Genomic DNA, 11,473 nt, shown 5'->3' on the forward strand with positions numbered 1-11,473 from the left:
GATAGTAAGGCACTAGAGGACCGGGCCTTCCCTGCTTTGTGGATCACCTGTGACCTGTGATTCTGCAGCCCCTCATTCAGCCACTTTACTTCTCATCAGCACTTCCATTAGGAAAAGGTCACTTACTTTTTGGCAGCTCTTTGAAAGATTTGGTAGAGAATTAAAATGTGTTATTAGGAAATGATCCCATTTTCCTGAGCACAGAAAATGCATAAATGACAAATTTGTCCTCCGATTTGAAGGTCGCCCACAAGCAGCCTGTGTCGCATTCACAAAATGTGTTAAATACAGAAATCTGATATACTGGCTAGCCCTAGCTCTTAAAATGAGGCATTGTCCGTCACTGGAGTTGGGGCTTCCTTGCTCAATCCAAAGGAAAAAGGAGAAGCTTTGAAACTAATCTATTGTGCGCTTGCTGGACAGAATCCAGACACTGTCCTCACCTTCAGCAGTGACTGGCCACATCCTGTGAGCAGGGCCAACCCAGACGTTCTGGGCGCTGTGATGTTCTTTTATCGGCACCTTGTCACAGATGCACTGAGAGATGGAGCAGCTCGTGAATGGCCTATTCTCTCTGCAGAGATGCGGAGTCAACAGCTCTCTTGTAGCACACTTGGCCTAACTTGCCCTAAAGAGAGGTGGGGGCAGCACACACCCGCTCTGGCATTTCACTTTTCTTGGTGGGCAGCTTGAGCTGGAGAGCCAGTGATAAGATAAAAGCAAAAAAGAAACAGCCATGTCAAGTCCTGAGGCAAAACAGTATTTTTAGACCCTGTAAGGCCTATAGTAGCTAATCCTTAGGGGTGGGGAGCGGGGTATGACAGTTTCTCGATTTTTAAACTTGAGTTCTTGACTACAGTTCTGAATTTAAGAATTATAATAAAAATTCTGCAATAAAATCTAGGCTGGGAGGACAGTGTGAAGAAAGAAGAAAATAGAAGTTATTCATGAAAAGGTCAAATTTCAGTACAATTGAAAGAATCCATAGGGTGTATAAATACTCTTCCTCTGGTTCTTGGTGGCCACTGTCTGTTCATTTTCACTAGAATGCTGGAGAGGAAAGGACTTGGGAAAACATCATCATCGTCAGCAAAAACAGTTCTTGTCCATATTTTCATTGACTGCAATTCATTATCCTCCCTTTTTTCTATATTGTTGCTGTTAAGTGTCACTGAATCGGTTCCAACTCATAGCGACCTTGTATAGGGTTTCCGAGGAAGAACTGGTGGGTTTGAACTGCTAACCTTGTCGTCGCTGATCCCACAGTGCCACACCAGGAGTCCTTTCTCTAAATAAATATTCTAAATATGTCTCAGGGATGTCTTTGGACATGGTCACTTGCAATTCCATGCCAATGGTGGTCAGTGGTTATGTGCCGTGGAGTTGGTTCCAACTCATAGTGACCCTGCACAGGGTTTCCGAGGCTGTAAATCTTTATGGGAGAAGAAAGCCTCATCTTTCTCCTGAGGAATAGCTGGTAGTTTCGAACTGCTGATCGTGAGGTTCGCAGCCCAATTCGTAACCACTACGCTACCAGAGCTCCATGCCAATGGAGGCCTAATAATTCTGTGAGAAGATTCAATTCCATACAAGACTATGGTTAGGCACTGAGAACACCAAGATAAATGGGCCAGGGTTTTTTTCTTGGGCAAACCTACAGTCCAGGGAGACAGTAAATAACAGCTATTTATAAACTTCCTGCCATTGATTTGACTCTGACTTACAGTGACCCTATAGAATAGACTTGCTCTGTAGGGTTTCTGAGACTGTAAATTTTTATGGAAGCAGACTGTCTCCTCTTTCTCCTACAGAATAGTTGGTTGGTTCAACCGCCAACCTTTTGGTTAGCAGCCCAACACTATTGATAGAAGAGCACAATGTTTACAGAGAGCGATCATGTCAGTTAGATGAAGTTTCAAATTCCACCTCCACCATTTCCTACCATTATACATTGCTTAACTTCTGTGAATTTCAGTTTCCTCACTTATAAAATGGACATAATAATTTGTAGGAGTCCTGGTGTGGCGCTGTGGGTTAATGTGTCAGACTGCAAAGCCATTGGAACTGTAAGGTCAGCGGTTCAATCTCACCAGCTGCTCCTCAGAAACCCTACACAGGGTCACTAGGGGTCGGAATTGACTTGACAGCACTTAACAACAACAATTCGTAGGTCATAGAATGATAATGGAAAAAAGTACTAAATGTAGTATCAGTCTATTAAATATTTCGTGTACAGTAGACATATACTGAATGTAGCTCAGTAGCACTGTAGGATAAGCACTGCACTGTGAACCAGAAGTCTGTGGTGTCAGTCCACTAGCCATTCCGCAGGAGAAATATGAGGCTTTCTGCTCCCTCATAGATTAACAGCCTCAGAAACCCTATATAGAGTCACTATGAGTTGGAACCAACTCAATGCCACTTAACAACAACAACAGGCACTCTTATTATCAGTATTGTTATTCATTAAATCACCCAACATCAGTCTCTATCTTCTGCCTACTAACTGCATTTCCTAGCATTCATGTTCTGTTAATTGATGAAGGCTGTCATAGATATTCACATTAGCCAGGTGGTTTCTGGGAGCACCATGAATAGTAGGATTTGCTCTTGACTTGCTCCATATCTGAGATATTTCTGGAACACGTATCTTCGAGGTGAATAGAAATTTAGAAATCTAATAACTAACTCATTTTATAGTAGATCTTTTATCTGCCCCATCTTTGACCACCAATAAGGAATCTGAGTGGTGTTGATAAAGGTAACAGATCTTCAAAGAACTGACTCACTCTTCAGTTCATTCCCCAGAGAAATCTAAGAGAATGACCAAAAGACTTGAGGTAGACTGCTAGGTTAGTCTGAGGTAACAAAGCAATAACAAAAGCCAGCCAACTCAGTCATGGGTATTGGCTCTAGCCTTTTAAAATACCGATGAAGAGATGGAACTATCTTGCTAAGCCCCTCAATCCTCGCTTGCCCTTTAGCAAAGAAGCTCTGGTAGAAAGACTTTGAAGACAATCAAGACAGCAAGGTGTAATCTCTTAGGCCCCGAGGTCTTGACCTAGTTTGCTTAGTTCCACCAATGTCAAAAAGCTAAAACCACCTCACATCCAGGTGGGGGGTTTGGCTGACTACAGGTAATGACGTAGATGACACATTTCCTGTGTTTTCTTAAAGACTAATTTAATTGCTCCCTGGGCAGAAGCATTTTAACTATTTTAACTTACCAAACCCATTATAAAACTCTTGGTGTCCATAAATTTTACAATTCGTTTAACTGAGACTGTTTTGGTTCAATATGATTTCTTCTAGAATTACTGTATTCAGACTTCTGCTTTATATTCAACATTGACCAATAAGCCACAAACCCTTTCTAATCTATAGAGCAACCCAAGTTTCCCCAGAGATCCCCTTATAGGGCAATAAACAGAATCAGTGTATTCAAAATGCCAATATAATTCACAGACACAGACTCTTTAGTACCTGACTTTCCCCTAATACACAGAAGATGAGCAAATGTAAAGATTATCTGCTCCCAGCATCCGAATGTCATGATGACCAGACACCTTCAGATATTTCACCTGCAGAGTAATGTTTACTTCTTACACAGAGGACTTGGAAAGAGAAGGGAGGGAGAGAAGCCAACCAACCTTGGACACTCTCCCAGGCATTAAGGGACTGTGCTTAGCCTGCTCTGTAAAGAGGAAGAATATTCAAAACAAGTCCATGATTTATCAATGTCTCCACAAATAAATAATTATCTCTTAAAGGAAGATGAGCCTGTAAAAGGCATAAGCCTGGGTCACTGATAAAACTGCACCAGAGCTCATGAACCGGGAGGACACTGATCCCTTCCACAATTGCTGCAAGACTTTCCACTTGGCACCCCACAAGGCCCACAGTGGGCCAAACCAGAGCTCCTATCTACACTAGACAGGGCTTCTCCAGACCCAGGTGCAGGCACACACAGTGAAAGCTGGTGTTATCACTGCTCTTTGCTTCCTATCTTCTGTGGATAAACTAGGGCTCCAGTCCCGGGATAGCAGACCAGTCCCCTTCACACAAGCAAGTTTCACTGCACATCAGAGTCTGCATTCCTTCCTGAAGTAAAACTTCCTCTGAAGTAAATGGCAAGGATGGTGACATCAGTCCTGAAGTACTGTTGTTGTCCTTGTTAAATGCCTTGGAGTCAGTTCCGACTCATACGGACTCTGTATAGGATTTCTGAAGCGTAGCTTGTGGGTTTGAACAGTCGACCTTGTCATTAGAAGTCCACAGCTTATCCTACAAAGCCCACAACAGGACCCCCATGAAGTAACAGCCTTTATAAACAAAAAACCTCACAGAACCTGTTGCATCAAGTTAACTACAAGTCATGGCCACCACAGGAGTGGCCGTAGGTTTCGTAGCTGTAATCTTTACAGAAGCCGATTGCCATGCCTTTCTTCCCTGGAACCACTGACAAATCATTTGCACCACCCAGGAACCTTACTAGCACTATTTGCTGTTAAACACCCTGTATAAGGTTTCTGAGGAGTGCTGACCTTGTGGTCCAATGCTTTATCCTGCAGCACCACACCAGGACCCCTAATAGCCTATAATAGCCCTATGTTGTTATTGCTGTTAAGTGCTGTCGAGTAGGTTCTGACTCATAGCAACTGTATAGGGTCTCTGAAGATCCACTGGTAAGTTTGAAGCGCCGACCTTGCAGTTCAAACCGACCTCATGGACCAGTACATTATCCCACAGTGCCACCCCAGGCCTCCAATAGCCTATGACAGCATGCATTTCTCCAAGTCACGTTTTTAAAAGTGGCTTTGACTGTAGCTATATGTGACTGGAAACCGCTCTGAAAACCAGACAGGAAACAAGCAGCCCAAGAAATAAGCCTCAGCTGACCCCAAAGGTGGTGGACCAGGCAGCTACAAAAGGAGTCACATTCTTTGCTTAGGTATGTGTCTAAGAGCGGCGACCTTCTAGCTAGGTGATGGAAGAACTGACGAGAGGCTTTGAAAACTGACAGGAAATAAATCCACCTTTTATTCTTCGCACTTGGGTCCAATAGCCTCCCGACAACTCTGGGCATTGGAAGCTTTGAAAGCAAATGAAAGGGTTTTTTGAGCAACATCTTTTCAATTCCTTCCCATGATAAAGATGTCTGATGGATTTAGCCTTAGGCACTGTGTTTTTTCTTCCCTGGCCTTTATATTCTTTATGGAACTATAATTATCTAGATTGCATTCATGTGCATCATCTCACTAGGTCCTCATACCAAGAGCGGTAAGGTAAGAAAGAAGACATAGGTGAAATAAAAGTTGATATGGTAGGGGTGGGATAGATGGACCCTCTAACTCCTGGTCCTTTATTCTTGCCATTGTTCTATAAGGGTGTAGCAATTATGGCTTCGTATTTAGGTCTGTTCTGTTCATTTGGCACTCAGCTAAAGCATGTGTGACCTTGAAAGTAGGTGGCTGAGAGAGCCACTGGGAGGGAAAAAGAAAGAGAGGAAACTTTTGACTGGGTGTACCCTTTTAAACTGTTTTGGATTTTAAGTTGTATAAAGTTATTGCCTATTCCAAAAATTTAAATTAAAAAAAAAAAAATTAAAGGCTTATAGAACTTTATGGAACACCAAGGAAGCATGAAAATGAAGACTGTAGAACTTTAAAGAGGGAATATAAACGTAAAGAAAATGGGTTAGACGTTATCGGAAAGAATATAATGGAAAGGAGCAAACTTTTCAATCCCTTGAAGACTGACTTTACCACCGCACACTACCGCTCCCACCATCCCCGGCCTCACTTAGCACCCCTTCCAGAGAACAGGATATTGAAAGTGACATAGTATTGGGTTTTGTTTGTTTGTTTTTTAAAGTGCCACAGTATGGGGTTCAGAAAAAATATTATTTTAAGCAAAAGTCAATTAAAAACTACATATAACTTCTTAGCCTAAGAAACACATTTGATTTATCTTTGTGTTCATAGATCTGAATACAGCAGCCTGTGGTCGGTGTTTGCATCAGGCCTGATGCAAATGGTGTAGTAGCAGGCAGGGAGAGAGAGAAGGAAGCAAAGGCAAAAGAATGACAAAATCGGGCTACAAGGGTTGCATCCTGTCCTCCCCCTAGTCTTTATTATTCCTCCGTATTAACAGTTTGTTAAAAGGTCATCGGGATATGGTGGCTCTAAAAAGGCTGGATGCTCTCAGTAGGCCCTTCCAATGAGATAGAAAAGAGAAGTGCAGGAATTTCTGAGCTCTCAGAAGACACCACAACAGACTTCAAGGCAAAGTTCTGAAATAGACAACAAACAACTTTTTCTGAGTCATTAAGAACTTTTTATTTAAAACAGGGTTGGATCAGTAAAACATCCTTCATGTATATTACCAGGATTTCAAAACCTTGACACTTCAGCAGCTCATTTGTCTTGGAGTCGAGAAGCAGCTCTCTGAGACCGTGTTTGTGTTTGTCCTTGGAGAAAAGGCCAAACACAAGCTGGCAATCCTTAATCTTTATTTTCATCAGTTTGCTCTTCTGCAGACCTACACCGTCAGCACTGTGTGAAGAGTGAAATCAATAAAAATAATTTCTCTTGTTGCAAGAGGCCAACTCAAGACTGCTTCTTGGCTCTGGAGCAAGGATCTGTCAGTCAGGGTCAGAGAGGTTTCTGCTGCATTCATCTGGGAAATCTCTTACACTCTGTAACCAGGAACCTAACAGGACTTTATAGACAGGGAAATTGAGGTCCCAAGGTGATGATGCTTGGCTTCAGTCGGCTCTTGAACACAGCTAACAAATACACATGGTGGTTTTGCTTTTGTCCTACCATACGCCCAACTCAGAAGTCATAACCTGGAACCATGGGAGAAACACTCTGGAGCCTATCACGTGATCGCTATACACTTTGTTCCATTCTTAGCAAAGACTAAGCCACCGCCCCTGTTCAGAATGAGTCTGCAGTCAGGCTTATGGAGGGGGCTGGGAAACCCCTTTCCCATAGGACCCAGTTGTGAAGGAAGTAAAGTGCCTCAGCTCCAGGGCAGTATTTGTAGGAAGTCAGAACTTCTGTAAAGCCTTCACATCAACCATAAAGGAACCAACACTGTAGGAAGTAACTTTTCCCAGGATCAAATCGAGACTCGGTAGCAAGGCATAGCACTCCTTTATGATCTAACCCTCATTACCTCTCCAGCTTCATTTCTTCTCTTCCTCAAGCACAGTTAGCCACAGGTATAAGAACCACATGAATTACAATCCAGATGTGCTTCTCAACATGTGCACACAACTTCTCTGTTTCACACCTCCTTCCACCAGCCCAGACTATAGGCTCATTCTAAACAGGGGCTGTGCCTTACTGTTACTAAGAATAGAAGCAAAGTATATACAGATCACTTAGTAAGCTTCAAAGTTGGCCAATGTAGTAATGGCTGACATTCCCTTTCTGTAGGATGGAGTCTCCTGGACCACTCTATCCTTGCACTCAACTGTAAATGCATACTGTGTTCTTTGCCCAGGTACATATCTGCACAGTAAACCACTGGCATGTGCCTATAGCACACATAGTGTACATAGGAAGCTAAGGCACAATGTGGTTAAGGGGCTTGTAAAAACCATATCATGTGCATATTATCTGCATAGGAATTTGGTAATACATCTTCCCTGAGAAGCCTGATTATTACCCCACACCAGTCTGGCTCTTCTTTACATAGGAACTCACTTAGAATCATAAACAGGTCTCTCTTGAGTTCAGAAAGCCAAACTAGAGGCAAAAACAAGGTTCTACTGTTTTCGGGCTCTTGGTCTGTTTCTTCAAAACTAAGAAAGAAAACATGCTAACAAATGCAAGATTAAAAAATAAATTTCTATTCGTTTATTTTGCTCCAAAAGATAAGAGTGTTTGTAGAATTAAATGTCAAGGGCCCTCATAACATTTCCTGGCAGAATTTGTGTGTGAAGCTTTTAACCAGTCAGTTTAATCCAAATTAGTAGGAGCTTTAGAAAAGGCTTTTGGCTGGTCCACAGCTGGAAGGAGGTCTTGTCATGAACTCTGCCAAAGGCATAAGGATATATAAAAAGGGGCAGGGGGAAATTGAGATTTTTGGCAAACATTTTTTAATAAATGAAAAAATAAATGAAACCCCAGATTTAATTAAAATGTTCCCCACATTCTGGCCTGGCCTGTAATTTTTATGTCACTGTCCAAAAGCTATTATGTAGTTACTTAAATAGGAGAAAGGAAGAGGAAGCATTTTTAATTTTAAAGGTTAAGAAGAGAGGGAAAATGCTTAGTTTTTCTTTTCCACATCCTGTGTCCCAAGAACCTTTGCATTTCTTTGGCCAGTTTCTCTTGGAGGTAACTAACAGCTGTTTATCAGTTCCTCTAGGTCCTGACAGTGTGGCCTAGCACACTATAGAACTTAAAGATCAAATGGAGCACATCCACCTATGAAGCACATCAATCCAAAGTCAGAGTTGTTCTCGGCATCTTCAAGTGGCGCAATGGTGTAATTCCATCTCATTACTATTTTGAGTATGAATTGCTTGTAATCAACTTGGAATTGCCTGATCCAATTTCATAAGTTTTGTGCTGTGCCAATTCTCTTTGCCAAACACACATATCATCCAAGAAAAGGAAAAAATACACAAAATGAATCTTAGAGAAGTACAGTGTATCCCAACTCCGTGGTTACTTGTCTCTCACTGGGCTCCTCTGCCTCCATTCTGTAATCATTTCCCAGCTTTGGTCTCACGTGGTCAGCCACCTGCTGGGCAGTTCTTTATGCCTGTTACATAGGTCCTCGTGGCCATGACATCTAAATCTAGACTTATCCTCTTTCCACCAGCTTCAATACCAATTTCCCTCACACCATTCCCCCAGTCATCCCTGACTCATCCCATAGCCAACCAATCGCCAAGACCTGCTTATTTTATTTCACCTAAATATTTCTCCAATCTATCCACACTATCACTGTTCTAGGTGTAACTCTTATATCTCTCACTTGAATAATGCATCAGTACATTCCAGCTTTTGTTGTTGTTGTTAAATGCCGTCAAGTTGGTTCTAACTCAGAGCAGTCCTATGTTTGATAGAATGAGTGTTCAGTCTTGTGCCATCCTCACAATTGTTACTATGTTTGTGTCCACTGGTGCCACCATTGTGCCAATCCATCTTGCTGACGGTCTTCCTATTCTTTACTGATCCAATACTTTACATGATGTCTTTTTCCAAGGGCTGGTCCCTCCTGATTCCATGTCCAAAGTACATGAGACAGCCTCATGATCCTCAAGTCTAAGGACCATTCTGGCTTTACTTCTTCTACGACAGATTTGTTCATTCCCCTGGCAGTCAATGTATATTCAACATTCTTCAACAGCAGCATATTTCAAATGTATCAATTCTTTTTCAGTCTTCTTTATTCATTGTCAAGTTTTGCATAAACATGAGGTGACTGAAAATTGGGTCTGGTACACATTAGTCCTTTGTTTTTTTTAACACTTTAAAGGGGATTTTTGCAGCAGATTTGCCCAGTGTAACATGTGGTTTGATTTCTTACCTGCTGCTTCCATGGACATTGTGAATGCAAGTAAAATGAAATCCTTGACAACTTCAATATTTTCAGTTTATCATGATATTGTTTATTAGTCCACTTGTGAGGATTTTATTGCGAGAATTTTTATCTTCTTTATCCTGAAGTGCAATCCATAGTGTATTCTTTGAACTTCATCAATAAGTGCTTCAAGTCTGAACTGCTTTTAGCAAGGCAGTGTTATCTGCACATCACAAGTTGTTATGAGTCTTTCTCCAATTCTGCATTCTTCTTCATATAGTCCAACTTCTCAGATTATTTATTCAACATACAGACTAAATAAGTATGGGAGGAAACAACCTTAAAACACCTTTCCTGATTTAAAACCATACAGAACCTCCTTTTCTGTTCAAACAACTACCTCTTAGTCTATGTACTACAGGTTCCACATGAACACAATGAATTGTTCCAGCCTCAAGTCTTAACCAAAGCCAAGGGCAGATTGTGGAACAGATCATCAATTGCTCATAGGCAAATTCAAACTGAAGCTGAAGAAAATGAAAACAAGTCCATGAGAGCCAAAATATGACCTTGAATATATCCCATCTGAATTTAGAGATCATCTGAAGAACAGATTTGACACATTAAACACTAAAGACCGAAGACCAGAAGAGTTGTGGGATGACATCAAGAACATCACACATGAAGAAGATAAGAAAGAAGGAAAAGGTCAAAATGGATGTCAGAAGAGACACTGAAACTTGCTCTCCAGCATAGAGATACTAAAGCAAATGGAAGAAATGAGGAGGAACAGAAAATTTCAAAGATCAGCTTGAGAAGATAAAACCAAATATTACAACAAAATGTGCATATATCTGGAGTCAGAAAACCAAAAAAAAAGAACATGCTCAGCATTTCTCAAGCTGGGGGAACTGAAGAAAAATTTCAAGCCTTGACTTTTGTTATTGAAGGATTCTCTGGGCAAATTATTGGATGATGCAGAGGGCATCAAGAAAAGATGGAAGGAATACACAGAGTCATTGTATCAAAAGGAAATGGTTAATGTTCAACCATTTCAAGAGGTACCATATGAACAAGAGCCAATGATACTCAGGGAGGAAGTCCAAAATGCATTGAAAGAATTGGCAAAGAACAAGGCACCAGGAATTGATGGAATAAAAATTGAAATCTTTCAAGAAAGTGAGGTGGCACAAGAGGCACTCACTCATCTTTGCCAAGAATTTTGGAAGATATCTGGCTGACTGATTCGAAGAGATCTGTATTTGTGCCCATTCTAAAGAGAGGTGACTCAACGGAATGAGGAAATCATCGGACAATATATTTGATATCCCATAGTAAAGAAACAGCTGCAAGCAAACATTGACAGAGAACTTCCAGAGGTATAAGCTAGATTCAGATGAGGCAGCGGAATGATGGATATCATTGCTGATGTCTGATGTTTCTTGGCTGAAAGTAGAGAATATCAGAAAGATGTTTACCTAGCTTTATTGACTACACAAAGGCTTTCAATTGTGTGGATCATGACACGCTATGGACAACATTGTGGAGTATGTGTATTCCGGAACACTTAATTGTGCTCATGAGGAATCTGTACCTGGACCAAGAGGCAGTCGTTCAAACAGAACATGAGAACACTGAATGGTTTAAAATTAAGAAAGGTGTGCGATAGGGTTGTATTCTTTCACCATACTTATTCAACCTGTATGCTGAGCAAATCATCTGAGTACTTGGGTTATATGAAGTAAAATGTGGCATCAGGATTGGAGGAAGATTCATTAACAACCTGTGATATGCAGATGATACAACCTTACTTGCTGAAAGTGAAAACGACCTAAAATACATACTGATGAAGATCAAAGAGCACAGCCTTAGGTATGGATGGCATCTCAATGTAAAGAAACCAAAAATCCTCACCACTGGACCAATA

The sequence above is a fragment of the Chrysochloris asiatica genome, unplaced genomic scaffold, assembly GCF_000296735.1.
Source record: "Chrysochloris asiatica unplaced genomic scaffold, ChrAsi1.0 scaffold00013, whole genome shotgun sequence".
Classification (NCBI taxonomy): domain Eukaryota; kingdom Metazoa; phylum Chordata; class Mammalia; order Afrosoricida; family Chrysochloridae; genus Chrysochloris; species Chrysochloris asiatica.